General features: G+C 47.1%; 1 long non-coding RNA gene across 4 annotated transcripts in view; it reads right to left on the bottom strand.

Annotated features, from left to right (window-relative positions):
* Positions 1–13044, bottom strand: part of LOC118084148 (uncharacterized) — a 28352-nt gene extending 15308 nt beyond the window's left edge. For 3 of the 4 annotated variants that reach the window (XR_009558152.2, XR_015947510.1, XR_015947508.1), the window contains exon 1: positions 12823–13044. This is a non-coding gene — a long non-coding RNA (uncharacterized LOC118084148). Of the gene's footprint in view, positions 1–526; positions 628–12822 lie in introns of all 4 variants that reach the window. The other variant, XR_015947509.1, reaches the window with a different exon arrangement.
* Between the last annotated feature and the right edge of the window lie 4614 nt (positions 13045–17658).

Raw genomic sequence — 17658 nt, 5'->3', positions numbered from 1 at the left:
AGTAGCTTGGAAGTCAGAATATGGAAGGGTGAGTGGAACCAGAATGAGAAAAAAAAATCAGAATGTGGGGTGGGGGTGTCGGAATGAAACACACACACACACACACACGAGGAAACGGTGGCAGTTTATGCTGTTATAAGAGCTGGAGGTTTATTTTAGATGAAGCAGAACGCATCAAAGCCAAATTCGGTAGTATTGCCTAGTGGTTGGGAAAGGCGTGTCCCTACGCCTTCAGACACAGCTCTAGCCCTAGCTTGGTAGATTGTAGTAGTACGGGACCTTTAGGATTCGGCTCCTGCACAGCTAAACTCTGGGTATCCTCAAAAACGCAGACCGGTTGTTAATGTCAGAAAGAAGAAAAATAATTCCCATTTGCTTTGGTGCAGCCAGTGATCTTCTGCACTGGGAAGAAACAAAACTAACCGGTCTGCTAAGAATGTCGTGAATCACCCAGACTATCGTGCGCTGCGGAAGTAGCTTCTATCATGACCCCCTAGGAGCAACCCTTAGAAAAATATATACTTACGGGTAAGCCACCCCCCAGTTTTGTGTAACAGACAAAGTGAGAGTCTTCCGCAGGACAGCTTTATTTGACTGTTGCAAAGGACCGAGGGGATCTCGTGGCATCTTGTTGTTGTTGTTTAGTCGTTTAGTCGTGTCCGACTCTTCGTGACCCCATGGACCAGAGCACGCCAGGCACTCCTGTCTTCCACTGCCTCCCGTAGTTTGGTCAAACTCATGTTCGTAGCTTCGAGAACACTGTCCAACCATCTTGTCCTCTGTCGTCCCCTTCTTCTAGTGCCCTCAATCTTTCCCAACATCAGGGTCTTTTCCAAGGATTCTTCTCTTCTCATGAGGTGGCCAAAGTATTGGAGCCTCAGCTTCACGATCTGTCCTTCCAGGGAGCACTCAGGGCTGATTTCCTTAAGAATGGATAGGTTTGATCTTCTAGCAGTCCATGGGACTCTCAAGAGTCTCCTCCAGCACTCGTGGCATCTTAAAGACAGAGAATGAGGCAGAGTTTTGCGAAAGGTAGCTACAGTATTCTCATACTTATGCTGTTCGGTACTGTTGTTGTTTTTAACCGAATACCCAGCCTTTTTGCATTTTTATTTTGCGTCACTCTCTCTTTTGCTTTCTTTATGCGCTCCGTCCTCGCATAGTCGATCCAATTCATCTCAGCTGCATTCCTTGGATTGAATAGGATTCTCGGTCCTGCTGCAAATCCACACACAACCCCCCTAAGTTGCAATTGTGCAGCCAGAACTTTAAACCCACCGACCGAAGCCAATGACTGGAGTAGCAGGCAAGCCTAAAGCGCCTTCTTTGGAGCTACATCCAACTGAAATGAAGGAAATCATGCCCACATGATGCCAATCCTATGTGTGGGCAGCAGTTTAACAGGGTTGCCGAATGGGCCTTGGCTGGTCCTGATTCTGAGTTGTTGCATTATACTTTAAGTGCAATCCTATGCAAGCCTGCTCGGAAGTAAGTCTCAGAGTGTCCATAAAGTGAACATGTGGAGGACTGGTGCCTTAACAGCGGTCACATTTTTTTTAAATATTGAGAAGGGAACAACAAAGAAACGAGAAGCTCAGAAAATGCAGTTTAGGCTGCAATTGTATACCCACTTACTTGTCTGGAAGTAAGCCCCATTGAACTCAATGGGAGTTACATCTGAGCACAGAGGGATGTGTTGCTGGCGTTATTAATGTAGTATAAACACTGACAACTGGGAAACACTGGCCTGTGAGCACTCCAGTTGGAGAACAGTCTTTACCAAAGACATGGGCTCTGAAGACACTCGAACTCAGGACCCAAGGGAGAAACTTGCTAAGAGGAAGGCACGCTTGGGAAATCCACACCGTGATCAACTTCCACCCGGCCCCGGAAACCAATGTCCCCACTGTGGAAGGACCTGTGGATCCAGAATTGGCCTCCACAGTCACTTACGGACCCATTGTTAAAACCGTCTTTATGGAAGACAATCTTGTACTCGGCTACAAGGGATCGCCAAAGAAGAAGAAGTGTAAGGCCATAGTCCGAAACAGCCTTCCTGGGAACGTACTCCCTTGGCTTTTCTGGCGGTTTCTTCAGAGTAATCCCATTCAGAAATGGACTGCAACCCTACAGCATCTTTGATATGTTGCCATTGATAACAAGAAAGCTATTTCCTAGGCTTGACTGAAATCTTTAAAGTCTTGAAGGAGCCCCATTTATTTATGAGCAAACGTCTTGAGGATCACTGCATCCCTGTCTTCGGGGGTATAATGGCATACTTCTTGAATATGGCAGTCTGGTTTAGCTGATGGACCAGTCAATCATTTATCTTACTTACAATTGTGGGGGGGGGGCGTGTCTAGGCGCCAGCGATATAACTAAAATCCGTGGACTATTACGGAGGCACTCTTTGGAAACTGTCAGTGTCTCCATTATAAAATGCTTCCTTTGAAGAGTTTTGTAACACATAAAAATTTGCTCTGGGCAGAACATTAACATATCAAGTCTCACGCCAAGAGTGAATTTTATGGATATGATTATTTATTTACATTTAGGGGAGAAGGGAGTTCGCCCTCATTCTTTCAATCCTTTCTCAATGTTATTTTATTCATACTTTTATCTACTTTTTAAATTTTAAAATAAATAATTATTATAATTCTTCTGCATTCATTTCAACACACAACAAACACTGGCCTTTAACACCTGAGAGATTTATTTTAGGACACACACAATTCTCTTGAGTATAGCCTGTTTCAACTGTTTATAATAATGTATTTTTAAATCATTGGAATTCCTCCTTCTTACCTGGGGGAGGTAAGAAATCTAATTATTAATTTTATTAAGAATACCTATCCTTCATCTTTCAGCGTGCTACATAAAACGTCTCTCCATTTTTTTATTAAAGGGTGGTGTAAATTTTATTTTAAAAATCATTTTATAATGGTAGTATGTCTGCCGTTGAATACTTCTTCCCTTCTACATACCTGACAATTCCTTTGTATGAAGTCTTCCCACTGAAAACAGGATGTGACAGGACTTCTAAAACCCCAGACTAACAGGGCTCCAGCACCTATGCAGAAGATCTGTGTTGTGTATTCAGACCATAGCTGCCAAGTTATCCCTTTTTTTAAGGGATTTTCCCTTATGCTGAATAGGCTTCCTCGCGAGAAAAGGGAAAACTTGGCAGCTATGGTTCAGACATTTCAGAATCTTAACTAGACACAGGGGCAAAAAACACGAAGAATTAGAAGAAAAGAGAATGGGGGGATGTTATATAGTCAATGAGGACAGCACTGAATATTTAAAATGTGTCATTAAGCCTTTTTAATATATTTTAAATGGTTACGACAGTAATTAGGTTCCATAGGCTTTGCTTTAGCGGTCGCTGATAGTGGTGAGCTTAACAACTTAGACCACACCACAAAACAGGGATGAATGCCTAAGCCATACATAGGCCATCATTCATCATAAATCCCGAGTGCCCGAAATGCCTGGTTTTAAAATTCCAAATGAAGGCAAGTGGCTTTTACATTGAATCTCAAACAGGATTTAGCGAAAGAGTATAACTCATAGATATAAGCTCAAAAACAGAAAGATTGAATCGGGATCCCAACTACCTCTTTTTTTAAAAAAACAATTCATGAGAAACAATCGTCTCCATGGCAGCTCAGTCTAGAATATAATATCAGAATTATTGCGTCCTGTTTCCCAGGATGTGTGTTTTCGAATTGGGCATTATCGTTTCCTTCAACAAGCTGGAACGAACATAAATAACTAACTTTTTTTTTCAACCAGCTGCCAGCTATTTTATTAAAAAACAAGCCAAGAAACAAAAACTCCCATCGATTTACTGAACTAGAGGGCAAAAGGAGATTGGCATTGAATGGAAAAGGCTTTGTCCTGAATGAACGGTTTCAAATACGTGGGATCTTTTTTTATGTTGTCCAGAGTCTTTCCTGCATCCCCCACATCCGGTGAGAATAAAGCCCCCGCCTAGAGAACCAGAGCTAGAGGATTCATCTCTCTGCTGCTGGCTGCAACCCCCAAGTTACTGGGAAGCAAGAAATCTTATTGGATCCACACCGGTGCTTCAGGTGCTCTGCACACATTTAAGATCACCCGGAGCGGCCCAGTTAAGTTTACAACACGTTAACCACGAAAAGGTGGATTTCTTCTCCATTATTACATTTCAGGTTTATGGGAGCCAGGAGCAGGTATTCTACACGGCTTTTAAAACCGTGTAGATGGCAAAACATAAAAGTCTCCAGCATCCGGGACTGGGCAAAGCCTTCGAAGGAAGAGCCGGAGGATCCTCCAAACGACGGTGTTATGAGCCAGCCGCGAGTAGCAAGCCATGCTGTGATATCTTAAAAGAAGACGTCATCTGCTCCAATGTAGTCCACGGAAGATCAGGTTATAGTACTGCAATAGATCTGCAGTAATGCAATAGGGACGGGCAAGGGTGGACTGCAGGACTATTTTAAAGTGGTGTTATCCTGCCTACTTGGGAGTCTCAGTTCTGTTAACCTAACACTGGCATGTGTTAGGTTAACAGAAAACAATGGGGATGTTTGGGGGGGGGAATATGAGCTGCAACTTATTTTAAAACGTGTTTTAAGCAATAACTTCCACACACCGTTAAACAGGCTGCAGCACAACTCAGATATATACCCATAGCTGCCAAGTTATCCCTTTTTTTCAGGGAAATTCCCTTATGCTGAATAGGCTTCCTCGTGAGAAAAGGAAAAACTTGGCAGCTATGATATACCAGAAGAATATGCACAGCTCACCTCATGGTCTGGGTGCTTCACACAGATTAAGTGCCCAGGAGGAGCCACAATGTGACCGCGGTTTCTACCTTCTTCTTGAGTTAGATTGCCGCGGTGTTGGGACATAGTTGTAAGGATCCTGTTGTTGGCTTTTGCCTGCTGACTTTACCATTAGGCAGTTAAATAATTAACTCTTATTTAAGTTAATATTATAGTCTTAGCGCGGGGTAGCATTCGGATTTCCTGCCTCGGGCAGAAAAGACATATTGATCCTTCTCTGGTTGTTGATTACTGAAATATTTGGCGCTGGCAGCATCCGGTGAAGTTTAATTCCAGTCCTCGGGTTTGTCTGTTGACTGAGGCGGCCTCACTTTCCTGAACTTGAAAGCAGTGCTTTGAAAAGCTGCGATCCTATGCATGCTTCTTTGAAAGCAAACGCCGCTGAACGAAGTGAAACTTGATTTCAAGCAAACGCATTTGGAATTGGCCTGAATCATTACCCTTGTGTTGGGTCCCATGCTGTGATTGTGCCTGGGAGGGAGAGGGAAAATGAAGAAGCTTCTGAATGACATTGCTATTGGGAAGCTGAGTTTTTCCCTGAGTTGAGTGATTGGGGATCGCAGTTACGAAACGGACAAGAGGCCATCCTGAAGGAGAATAACTCCGGTAGCCCTAGCAGACGCCTCTTTTCAGACCTTGCCTCTGCATCGTGAGCGTTTCCCATACAAGTTCTTCATATTTCACAAGTTTCTGACATGCCTAACTCCAGTGGAAATGCTTTCAAGAGTACTTCCAGGAGAGGCGGAAGGAAAGTGGGGGTAGTTGGGGAGGGAGGTCTGTAAATGCGCAGCCCCTTGAACTACATAGCATTTTATGGGCACTCAAAACCATCGAAATTGCCCATAAGGCTACTCGATTTGTCTGTATACAGTCATGATATAGAATAACGACGCATTTAATGTTTCAAATCGCCGGCGGAGTAAACCAATTCTCAGGTGTAAACGATTACAAAACGCCTTAATAGCAGCCGTCGCCGTTACATGCAATTTACCGCACTCCCCTAACTCCACCCTCTTTGTTCCTTGTTCGCATAGTTGTGATTTACAGACCCGCTCGAGCGCCAGGGTGGTGGCGCTTTGATTCCAGCATTAAGACTGAGCCAGTAATTCCCTAACTAGCCTAGACGAGGAGAGGGAGAGGATCTGGCTGGGAAACGATTGCAACAACGAGTCCCCAAACCTAGAAGTTCGTCTCAAGGAACTGCTGCAATTTCTGGTTTCGAAAAAAAGAAAATTCAGTCCTTGACTCGGTGGTTGCTCTTTTTTCTTGGGCATTGCTACACACTAAGTACAGCAACCAAAAATAGAAGCCCGGTGGACTTAAACCGAAGTGCCTGCATTCTAGCAGACTTCCAAGTAACAGCTGAATTTTGCACACGTCTCTTGAAAAATGACATTGCAATCCTAACCAATAATAGTGGTTTTCTGGACGGAGCTGTTGTATCAGTCCCACTGATTATTCAGAGCAAGAAGTTTCCTTAGGATCCACTTGCAAAACCTTTCTAATCAATGGGATTTGTTCCCAAATTTGTGAGGAGCAATGCTAGTTCATCTTACTTCAGCATGGGGGTGGGGATGGGTGGGAAGGGCATGAATCATTGTCCTTCGGCTTAACAGGACTGTGGATCGGTTGTTTACTAAGAGCAACTTAGCGGTCAGATGTTTGTACTGCTATTCAGACCTCCATACTTTGCTCTCCTTAATTCTACAAAGCCCATTGTAGAATTTATTCCAGATTCTGTATTTCAGATGGAATAGAATTGATTACCTTTAGTGCATTTACTTGGAGGTGCCCCCGGGATCTACTTTCAAGTCAGTCTGTTTGTCTCAGCCTTAGTGACTTTAAAAATTGCACTTGCGTTTCTAGTGGAAATTTCGTTTTAACTCAAATGAGGAACTTGGTATTGTCGCATGACAGTCCCAAAGACCCCAACCTTGATTTGGGCTCTGGTTTGGCCTATTATAATCAGTGAAAAGTTTTTAGTGATTTATTTCCTCTCTTTTTTTTTTTATAAAGCAAGCTAAGGGAACACCCATTTCAAACAAAACTAGGGATGAATTTGAGGGCAGCTTTAAGAGGCCAGGTTAGTATATTTGTATCAATTGACCTCTTATAGGGATTTGCTCCACTAGCTAACATGTCTTTAACTGATCAATAGATTAATCAACCACTTCACATTAAAATTTTCTCAGTCTTTAAGTGCAGTTCTGAGGATAGGGCAATCTGAACAGTAGACGACTGGAACCGAAGCTGACTTTGTAGTTGCTACAAATAGTAACCTGCTTGCTTATAAGTAATTTAAATTTAAATAAATTGACCTTCACTTGGAAGAAAAGGGTGTTTTGGTTTGTTTTTTTAAGGAAACAATCGGCATGTGAGCACCATTAAATGATGGGCCACCTTTTTTCAACTGAAATCCATTCGATTTGGCTACAATGGGGGTACTTGGGAGAAAATCCCTTTGAACTTGGCAGGACCGGGTTTTTTTTTTATGAAAATCTTTCTCTGGCACACAACCTCGGAGTCAGTCCATCTGAAGTCATCCCGAATAGCAAGGAGTAGCTTGTGCCCACTTAAAGGCCAATGGATTTATTGTAGGATGAACTTTCGTGGACTAGAACCCACCTCACCTGGTAATATGCAAGGTGCGTTGTATACACACAAACACTTGTATGGGGGGTTGGGATGGTGAAGGGTGGGGCCAACGAAATCTAGGAGGTATAGCAGATCTGTGTACAGGACAATAACAAAACTTTTCATTCATAAATCCACTCTATTCTGTTGGGTACCCATCAAAACCTGAGGCAGCAAAATTTACCCTGTCCCAGCCTCGGTTGATTGGAAAAACCCAAGGCGGCTCCAGAGTAACTAAACAGCTTAAGCACAGCTAAAGGATGATTTATACAATATTTCCATTGGAAGGATATTGGAACTAACCTGAATAACCATCGCTGGCTCCTGGGCTAAATGCCATGCATTTTGATTGAGCTGGGAGTCCTAGGTGATTTCACAGGGCCTTACTTGCAAGTAAACGAATTTTGTATCTCAACCTGCCGAATCTGTAATATCGGATACTGTTTATTATTACTACAGTACTTCAATTTGCACAACACTTTCAAGCAAGCCAATCCTTGTGAAGTCTCTACTGTATCTATCTAGATCTGCTTTCATTTTAAAGGCCATTTGGTCTCAGTGCCAGGAATGCTTACTCAGAAGTAAGTCCAAGTGCTTTCCAAAGCGCTTTCCCTTAAGTACAGAAATAGAAGAAAACTGTGCACGCAGGATTGCAGCCTCACAGCATATAGATGTTTCCTCAGAACTATGTTTGGTAATCCTACGCACATTTTTTGGAGTACGGTAGGTTCCATTGAACAGAATGAAAGTTGCGTCTGAGCAACCCTAATCAATTCTGGGGAATGATGGGCACTTAAGATTCCCCACCGCCAATTTGGTAATCACCACTATCAGGGATGCTAATTTGAATGAAATGTCGGGGGGGCAGGTAAGCCCCGTTTCGAATAATGGATGATACATGCGCACCTTTGAATGGCAATGCCAATCAACATTTTTTTGGGGGGGGCGGTAGCCTCCTCAAATATTTTATGGGGGGAAGGGACCTCGGTCCCTAGGATACTGTTGGCTCCTACTCCCACTACAATCCCCTTCCTATATGAAAAAGAAGCGTATCGGCTAACAACAAGGACAACCACAACAACTTTTTACTTCGCGCACACGATAAATTATAGTCACCTTGTCAAACCGGTCGGAAATCTAAACCACTCTGTATCCTCAAAAAGTTACAGAGGTGGTGGGAGAAACGATATAAGATTTTAGATCTCTCTGGAAATGGGTGATCGCTCAGACGAGCTGGTTTCTGTGTATGTGTGAGAGCGCGCTCGCTGTGTTGTGGCTTGGGGAGGGAGTGACGGGAGCGGGCCTGGCGATTGTTTACTGTTCTCCTCACCGCCGCCTCCGAGGACGCCCTGCAGGCTCCTCGGTCCCGGGGACTTTGATGGGAGCGCGACTGGACGATGAGCAGAGTCTCCCTTTCTCTGGCACGCCGGCCGGAGCCACTTGGGAGGTCCTGCCCAACTAAGGCAGCCACCGCTAACAACTCCCAACAGGAGACTTCGTGGACCAGCCCAGGGTCACAATTAAAAACAAGCGCTTAAAAGAAAAGAAGAGAGACCTATCAAAGGCTGTGGGGAGTCTGGAAAGAAAAAGCCACTTCCATTCATCAGAGGCCAGGAAGGCCGGAGCCCGCTCCCCTCCCCCCGTCTCACCCGGTTTAGTTGGAGCCTTTGCCAAGGCTGTTTGTTTGTTTGTTTGTTTGCACCACGGGCGTCTTTAAGCCGAAGTCCTCCTGAATCCCGCGAGGCTGCAGGCGAAGAGGGTGGGTCAGTTGTGATGGGAAGAAACTCTCCAGAATTCGAGAGTGTGGTGAGGACTGTCAAAACACATTCTCAGGAGGAAGAGAGAGGCATTGCAGAGGCAGCCTCAGCCTCACCCCAGGGACCCGCTAATGGGAGTGGGCAAATAGTTGTCTGAAGCACCCACCGGCTCCTCTGCCTGAGTACAAAACCCTTTTTGTTATTTTCCAAAATTCCCCCTGGAACTTGCTTGCAAATAAGGCGCCAGTCCTCTTGCTTCGTAGAACTTAATGGGGCTTACTTTTGATGAGCCATCTATGACCTATAGATTTGCGCGGCAAGTGTTGTGTCACCACAAAACCTAACTGCCTTATACTAAAAGTCAAGGATTCCCCTTTAATTAGTGGGATTGCCTTGCACATTTTATAACAGCAACTTCCAAGGAAACGTACTGATAATAATAAAAAATAATGATAATTTTACTGTTTATATCCTGCCCATCTGGCTGGGGGTTGCCCCGGCCACTCTGGACAGCTTCCAGCACATATAAAAACATAATAAAACATCAAGCATAAAAACATAAAGAATATATGTCTTGTGCCTTGCAGCTGTTCAAACCCGATCCGAAACACCGGGAAGGCTAAGAATCCTATGTAGACTTATTTTTTATCAAGTCCCATTCAGCCCAGTGCGACTTACTTCCGTGTTAACATGCACAGGCGGATAGGGATTATAATAATTTATAGCAATAATTTATTATATATACCCCGCCCATCTGGCTGGATTCCAGCCTAATCCTTTGTACGTTTACTCAGAAGTAAGCCTCGTTTCCAGGTTACCGTGCACATGATTACTAAAGCCTAATAGATGCTTCAACACCCACCGGCTTTCGGGTCCAGCCAGATAAACTGCGTTGTGGATCTCCTGCACAGTCCACAATCTAGGGGAATCAATGGGATCCTACTTGGATTTGAGCTGAATTCAGTCCCCATTAAAACCACGAACCTGATCCAAGAACATCTCACTGGGCCGGTTTGTTGCTTGGGCTGTAATTACAGTAGCTATATGTAATAATTCTATATTTCAGGTAGGTAGCCGTGTTGGTCTGATGCAGTCGGGGGGAAAATGTCCAGTAGCACCTTATAGACCAATTAAGTTTGTTCTGGTATAAGTTTCGTGTGCATGTATCTGAAGAAGTGTGCATGCACACGAAAGCTTATACAGTACCAGAACAAACTTAATTTTTATGTTTTTGTTTTTATATGTAATAATATTACAGACGGTTTTATGAACTAAGGAAGGCATTTGTTGTGGCGTCCTTGACCGTATTTTACCTACAGGAACAATGACAAGTGATAAAACAAGCCACATCTTATTGAAGATTGGATCCCTTCCGTCGCTAAAATCAAGCCATGACACCGGCAGGTGATTTGCACTGGGCTATTCCGATTTATTTTGTTTTATGCTCATGCGATCATAGAGAAGAAACAAGCGGCGCATCTGTCCATCGGGACCTCGTCATGCTTGGATCAATCCTCATGTGAAGGAGCAAAGACGCTTTGTTTCCAGATCACTCCCGTTTAAGAGCCGAGGGACCAGGTAGTAGCGACCGCTCCCTTGAAAGAGAGCACGAACGAAAACGCCTGGGCGATCCTGCAGTGTAAACCCCAAGAAGCTTCCTCGCCGCCTCTTTCCATTTCCCCCACATTAAAAAGAGTATCTAAGAACCAGGAATTAGAAAGCTCCCGTATTGGAACGGTAAGAGACTGATAACAACTCCCCACAAAAGATGCGATTAATAGGTTGATCCTGAAATTACCCACAAGTAAGTCGCACTGGCTAGACCTTTCTGCTTAGGAAGTGTGCTTAAGTGGGGACGGGGGGGACGGGACTAATTCAGGCTCAAATAAGCCTCATTGAACATAGTGGGAACTAACGCGATACAAACGGATGACGCTGCAGGGAACCAGGAACCAAGAAATGACCATCCATTGGATTTCTCCTCCAGATAAAATGTTCCGAGGATCGGGGTGCAAGCATATATATATATATATATATATATATATATATATATATATATATATATATATATATATATATATATATATATATATAATTGCCACTTACTTGGAAAGAGTGGCAAAACCTCCATTCATTTTAGTGGAGCTGGATTGCAACGCATATTGCTAAGGGCATTTCTTAAATAAATAAATGAAACTTTTTCTTTTACTTATTCCAAACAACAATAAAGTGCCAGCTTTAAAACTGAAGATATCCTGGGAGACTGGCACCTCTATTTAAAAGGAAGAAGATATGTTCAATAGGGTTTCAATAGTAAAATCTGTTTCCTAGTAAAATCAACAGCAAACCTTTGTCACTTTGAATGAATCTGATTGCTCACCAGAATTATAACCCTAGCCCTTTACTTTCTTAAGGCAAGGATGGACTCTTCCAAAACACTGTCTTCGAAGTAAACATGTGTATGATCTGGGTATCAAGATAAGGCGTGTATATGACACACAGGGTTGCGTGCACACACGTACCCCGCAGCTTTCTGATCCCAAACCCGGTTTAAGCGCCTCTCATTGGCGTTGATTGCTCAGAAAACCTAAGCATGCCAATTTAGAAGACAATCCCGTTTGAATCAGTGGGATTTACTTGAGAGTAATCAGCCACAGCCAGGATCGTCCCACTTTAGAAGCCTGACTCTCCACACTCACGGTCTGCATCTTCAAGTGGTCCTTGAACCACGCGAGTAAACCCTAACATCCTGAGGACTACATCCTTGGGCCAGTTTAGCAATCCAAGCAGAAATCAATTTACAACCCGGTCACTAACTTTTGCTAACTTGGAAGAGAAGCTGCGTGGCTCTGGAAGGCACTAAGAGCTGCAATCTTATGAAGACTTTACTTGGGAGCAAGCCTCAGTGAAGGCAGCAGAACTTCTGAATAAACATAGGATTGTGCTAGACAGCGATTTAAGACGCTTTTTAAATTGGGAGGCGGATCCTGCCGTAAAACAAAACCCAGTCATAACTAAATATTCGGCTTAATTATTTTTGGAACGCGTTGAGGGCGCAACAGTAGGGGCGGAAAAACCGACCTATCCGAACTGCTGGTGCCGAGACCTCAGTTTTTCAGGGTGTGGAATGAGGGATCGGGCCCCGCAATCTATCCAGATTACCAGCTCTACTGCCTATCTCAAGAACCTGCAGGTTAAAGAGTCTCGTGTGTGTGGGGGTGTGTGGTGGGGGTGTGTGGGTCAGGGTCCGCGCGCGCGCCTTCCCTGGGATAACTGAGTGCTAACCACCCGCCCCCTCTCCTAGCCTTGTGCGGGAAGAGGCCCTCGCTCCGGAGCAGGAGATCATAGAGAAACGCCGAGCCCCAGGAACTACCCCCTTTCTTGGCTGCCAAATATGCTCAAGGCCAGGCCCTTTCGGCCTCTCCAGAGCTCGGTGGCGCTGCGGGAGGGGGCTGAGCAGAGCTCCAGAGGGGCCGAGGGAGGGAGTCAAGTACCTGGCCTGGTCCTAGTGGTCTGCCAACACCGCTTTCGTGTAAACGCGTGCCAACAGGACCGGGGCTCCCCCCCTCCCCGCGCCTCCCCAAGGGCCAGCTGCTAGTTACCTGAAATCTCTTCCCGGTGCGTTTCAGCGGCGTCGATCTCTCGGCGTCGTTTGGGGGAAAGAAGCTGAGACGAGGAAGGAGAACTGAGACGGCGGGTTGCTCTGCCTCTGGGGGAGCGGAGAGGTTAGGAGGGCGGGGAGAAAGTCCCCCAGCTGAAGCCCTGAAAGACGGCCTGGACTTTACCCGCTGGAGCTGACGAAGTGGGGCTGCAGCAGCAGGATCTGGGGAAGGTTTCTCCCTGGTTGGGGAGGACGTCGATGGAAGAAGGGAGGGCGGAGAGGGCGGAAGGACGGGAGGTTTCGCCTGAGAAACTTAATCTGCCCTACAGTAGCGCCGGAGTCTGGGATGTGTCACCGCTGACAGCAGCCTCGACGGGGGGGGGGGGAGCGCGCTCGCTCCCGTGCGCGCGCGCACACACGGAGGCAAGTTGGTCAGTCAGGCGAGCAGCAGCACCGCCACCCCACCTCCCGGTTCCTTCAAAAGAGGGCAAGGGGCTGTGTGTGGGAGGGGGCGATCTATGACCCTTTTTTGCGGGGAGGGGGGAAATTAAGAAGAGAGGGCGGCAGAGAGCCCTCCGACGCTAGCTGTTGAAGGGCAATGTCATGTTTCAAGGCCACCAAAGGCCATAAACTTCAAGCGGGGCTTTGCTGGGGCTCCTCGAAATGACTTTAATGAATAATTTCGGAGACAGTTACGGCTTTGAGGTAATTGCTGCCGCGGCTCTATGAAAACCAGACTTGGCGGCTGGCTCGGGAGGGGGGAGCTTTTCCAGCCGGGCCACTCGCCTGGCTCCCGGCAGAAGCCGCTTGAAGAGAAGAGCTGCCTGGCAACCCGCTCCGTCGGACCTGGAAATCCTATAAACGCCGGCGGGGAGGAAGGGAAAGGCTTTTCTGCGCATGCGCGGTCTGGGAAGTTCATCACCACCCCACTGCACTCCTCCAACTCTTAACAGTGCAACTCTGAAGTAAGCTCTGTGTGGAGTTCAATGGGCCTTCTCCCAGGAAACTACAGTACTTGCAGGACTGCAGCCCAATGGTCAGTGGAGGTCGATCCATTAGGGCGCTGCCCTACCCATCTCTTTTTTTCTTCAGCCAGTCAACAGCGTAATCCCACCCATGTATACAGTATTTAGAAGCCAATGATATAAGAGCTTTTGAATGGGAAAGGTTTTACTTCAAAGCGAAAGTCAATGAGATCCAGAGGTGCCAACTTGAATAAAATATGGAGGCAGGGAACAGGTAAGCCCCGCCTCACATAATCAATTACATGATTCATGCATGCACCCCATTTAAATGGCAATGCCCAGGGCAGGATTTAGGTTTGATTAGGCCCTAAGCTACTGAAGGTAATGGGGCCCTTTATATGTCCAGCTGTCCTTTGTCAACAACAAATTGCCGCTGTTTTTTGTGTTGAATATACAGTGGTACCTCGGGTTAAGAATTAATTCATTCTGGAGGTCCGTTCTTAACCTGAAACTGTTCTTAACCTGAGGTACCACTTTAGCTAATGGGGCCTCCCGCTGCCACCGCACGATTTCTGTTCTCATCCTGAAGCAAAGTACTTAACCCGAGGTACTATTTCTGGGTTAGCAGAGTCTGTAACCTGAAGCGTCTGTAACCCGAGGTATCACTGTATGTTATATGGTAATTTAAAGGTAAAGGTAAAGGGGCCCCTGACCATCAGGTCCACTCGTGTCCGACTCTGGGGTTGCGGCGCTCATCTCGCTCTATAGGCCAAGGGAGCCGGCGTTTGTCCGCAGACAGCTTCCGGGTCATGTGGCCAGCATGACAAAGCTGCTTCTGGCGAACCAGAGCAGCGCACGGAAACGCCGTTTACCTTCCCGCCAGAGCGGTCCCTATTTAACTACTTGCACTTTGATGTGCTTTTGAACTGCTAGGTGGGCAGGAGCTGGGACCGAGCAATGGGAGCTCACCCCGTTGCAGGATTCGAACCGCCGACCTTCTGATCAGCAAGCCCTAGACTCTGTGGTTTAACCCACAGCGCCACCTGGGTCCCTTATATCAGTGTTTTTCAACCACTGCTCCGCGGCACACTAGTGTGCCGCGAGATGTTGCCTGGTGTGCCGTGGGGAAAAGACGGCGGTGGGGCGGCGAGCCGCCGCGTCGCGCCTGCAGGATCCCTGGCTGGCTGAGCGCGTGTGGTTCCTTCCAAGAGGAGCCTGGCAGGCGCCAGCAGGGGGAAGCACTTCTGCAGGGAAAGCAGGCAGAGTCAGTGCCCAGCAGTGCGGCGCTGGATTGAGGAGGCGGTGCTTCATGCGGAGCTGCTGGGTGCCGACCCGGCAGGCCGCTTCCTTGATCCGGCGGCCTACCGGGTCGGCGCCCAGCAGTGCCGCGCGGAGCACCGGATTGAGGAAGCGGCCTGCAGGGTCGGCGCCCAGCAGCTCCACACGAAGCACCACCTCCTCAATCCAGCGCCGCGCTGCTGGGCGCTGACTCTGCAGACCGGCTCCTCGATCCGGCACTCTGCAGGACAGCTTTCTTTTGGGCAAGGAGTTTGCAAACAGTTTAACAGCGCAGCCCTGCCCCTGCGCATTCAGAAGCGAGCCCTGGACTGCTCGGGGGGCCTTACTCCACCTCGTGCGAGGAGTGGGGGGCCCTAAGCATTGCCGTTTTCGGCGGCGGCAACAGGCGGGCGGTGCGTGGGATCCGCGGGCGGGGGTGCCTCAGCTCTGGCGTCTCTCCCCCGGGCTGTTTCCTTGGCAATGGGGGATGGAAGCCGCGTCTCCCCCGGGAGCAGGAAAAAGGGCGGCAAGGCGAAAGCCGCCTGCAAGCCCTGGCACCGCGAGCTCCTCAGTGGCTGCGGGTCTCTGGCAGCGCGATGCCGCAGTGGCTGCTCAGTCTCCTGCTCTCTCCCGTGTCCCGCACCGGCACAGCTGGGCGCCGACCTGGCAGGCCGCCTCCTCAATCCGGCGCTCCCTGCAGCGCTGCTGGTCACCGACCCAGCAGGCCGCCTCCAGGACCCAGCAGCAGCAACGCTGGCTGCGGTAATTACAGTAAAAAAATTTTTTAAAAGACATCCCCCGAAAATAAGCCATAGGCTTATTTTCTTCGGTAAAATAAATATAAGACGGTGTCTTAAAATGTGGGAAACACGGTAATAACCTCAATAATAACCTAAAGCAGCTAATAACCTGAATAATATAGGCACAGAGTTAATTTTTTAAACATTTTCTAATGGTGGTGTGCCTCGTGATTTTTTTCATGAAAAAAGTGTGCCTTGGCCCAAAAAAGGTTGAAAAACACTGCCTTATATGGTAATTTATGGACCTAATAGGTATCTAAAGCCATTTGCACATGTTGCCATGCAACCAGACCAAGCAGAATGTAGGAACCCTATATATAGAAATGAGCAAACCAGTGATATTTTAGGGAGCAGGTTAGCAGGTGGGGCCCATTACTTACAGCATAGGAGCCTATACAAGACAAAACACTGTAGCTGTATGTAGGTTTTATTTTATTTGTTTTTTATCTTATACAGGGCCGTCTTAAGCACATCTAGCGCCGATGTTAGGTTAGAGCCGATAACTAATGAGGCTCAGCTGTCGGACTTGGCTGATAGCCCGGAACTGGAAGGGAGGCTTGCTTTGATAAAGGAACTGGCTGGGAGGGGTGAGCAAATGGCAGAAATAACTCAAACCTCAGAAGAGAGTTTGTCCGAGTCTGTTCCTAGTTCTTTAAAGTTACAGGAACGTAGGAGGGGAGGGTTACAGGATAAGAGGAAATGGCAATTACAGAGAGAGAGGCAGAGGGCGTTGTTCGAGCGTAGGAATAAAAGGAGGTGGACTCACGCTAGAGAGCTAGATGAGTCATCATCTGATTAACTAGTGGTCTTGAGCAGGAAGTTGCAGTCTTTCTTGTGGTTACTTGCCTTTGTTTTGTCTATTTGGAATAAAACTCACTATTTACACACAGACTGTGTGCTAGCCATTGCTGTTGCTTACAGCATGACTCATCTAACTTGCTGCTGAAGGGGAAGCATGTGGATTTAAGCAAGAATGGAAGAAAAGGGGAAGCAGCAACCGGCTGGGGATTTATCAGTCGGCGCAACAGCAATGGAGATGAAGTTAGAAGATAATACTGAAGCTCTCTGGGCAGAGAACCAAGAGTTGAAGGCAAGATTAGCACGGCTGGAAGGAGTGACCTCAGAACAAGCAAGACAACTCTCTGACTTATCTGGCAGGCAAGTGGCAAAGAATTTTGTTCCCCTTCCCCCACGTTTTAGTGGGAGCGGTGCAGAGTATGATTCATTTCGGGCTTCCTGCTTGTATTATTTAAGGCTTAAGGGAGAAGAATACAGAGATGATGATGCCAGAGTGGCCCTGGTGGTGGGGCTTTTGGAAGGGAAGGCGCGGCAGTGTATTGCCCCTTACCTAATGTCTAATGACCGAGTGCTCACCAACTTATCAGCCTTCTTGAAGCTTCTGGATAGCATGTTCAGGAATCCTGCACAAGAAGCAGAGTGGGAACAGGAGTTCTTGAGCCTTAAGCAAGGAAAGGGAACTGTAGCACAGTTCTGGTCCTCTTTTGTGAGACTTGCTAGACAACTAGGCTGGGAAGGAAAGGCCTTGGTTGGATTGTTTAAGGCGGGACTCAGTGAAGAGATTCGGGTGGAGTTGGCAAAAAATCCTGGGTTGAAGACCTTGGAAGAGGTGGCACAAGTCGCCTTGCAACTAGACCTGAGGTTCCAATCGCTGGACAGGTTGCGTAGGGGCCAAGGAAGGTCAGAGAGCCGCAGGACATTTGTGCCCTTAGAGCTGCCGGATTCACGAAGGGTGGAGGAAGAAGCACCCATGCAACGTAGTTCTATCAGAAGGGG

The sequence above is a fragment of the Zootoca vivipara genome, chromosome Z1 (assembly GCF_965207765.1).
Source record: "Zootoca vivipara chromosome Z1, rZooViv2.hap1.1, whole genome shotgun sequence".
Taxonomy (NCBI): domain Eukaryota; kingdom Metazoa; phylum Chordata; class Lepidosauria; order Squamata; family Lacertidae; genus Zootoca; species Zootoca vivipara.
This window is presented reverse-complemented; position numbering and strand designations above follow the sequence as displayed.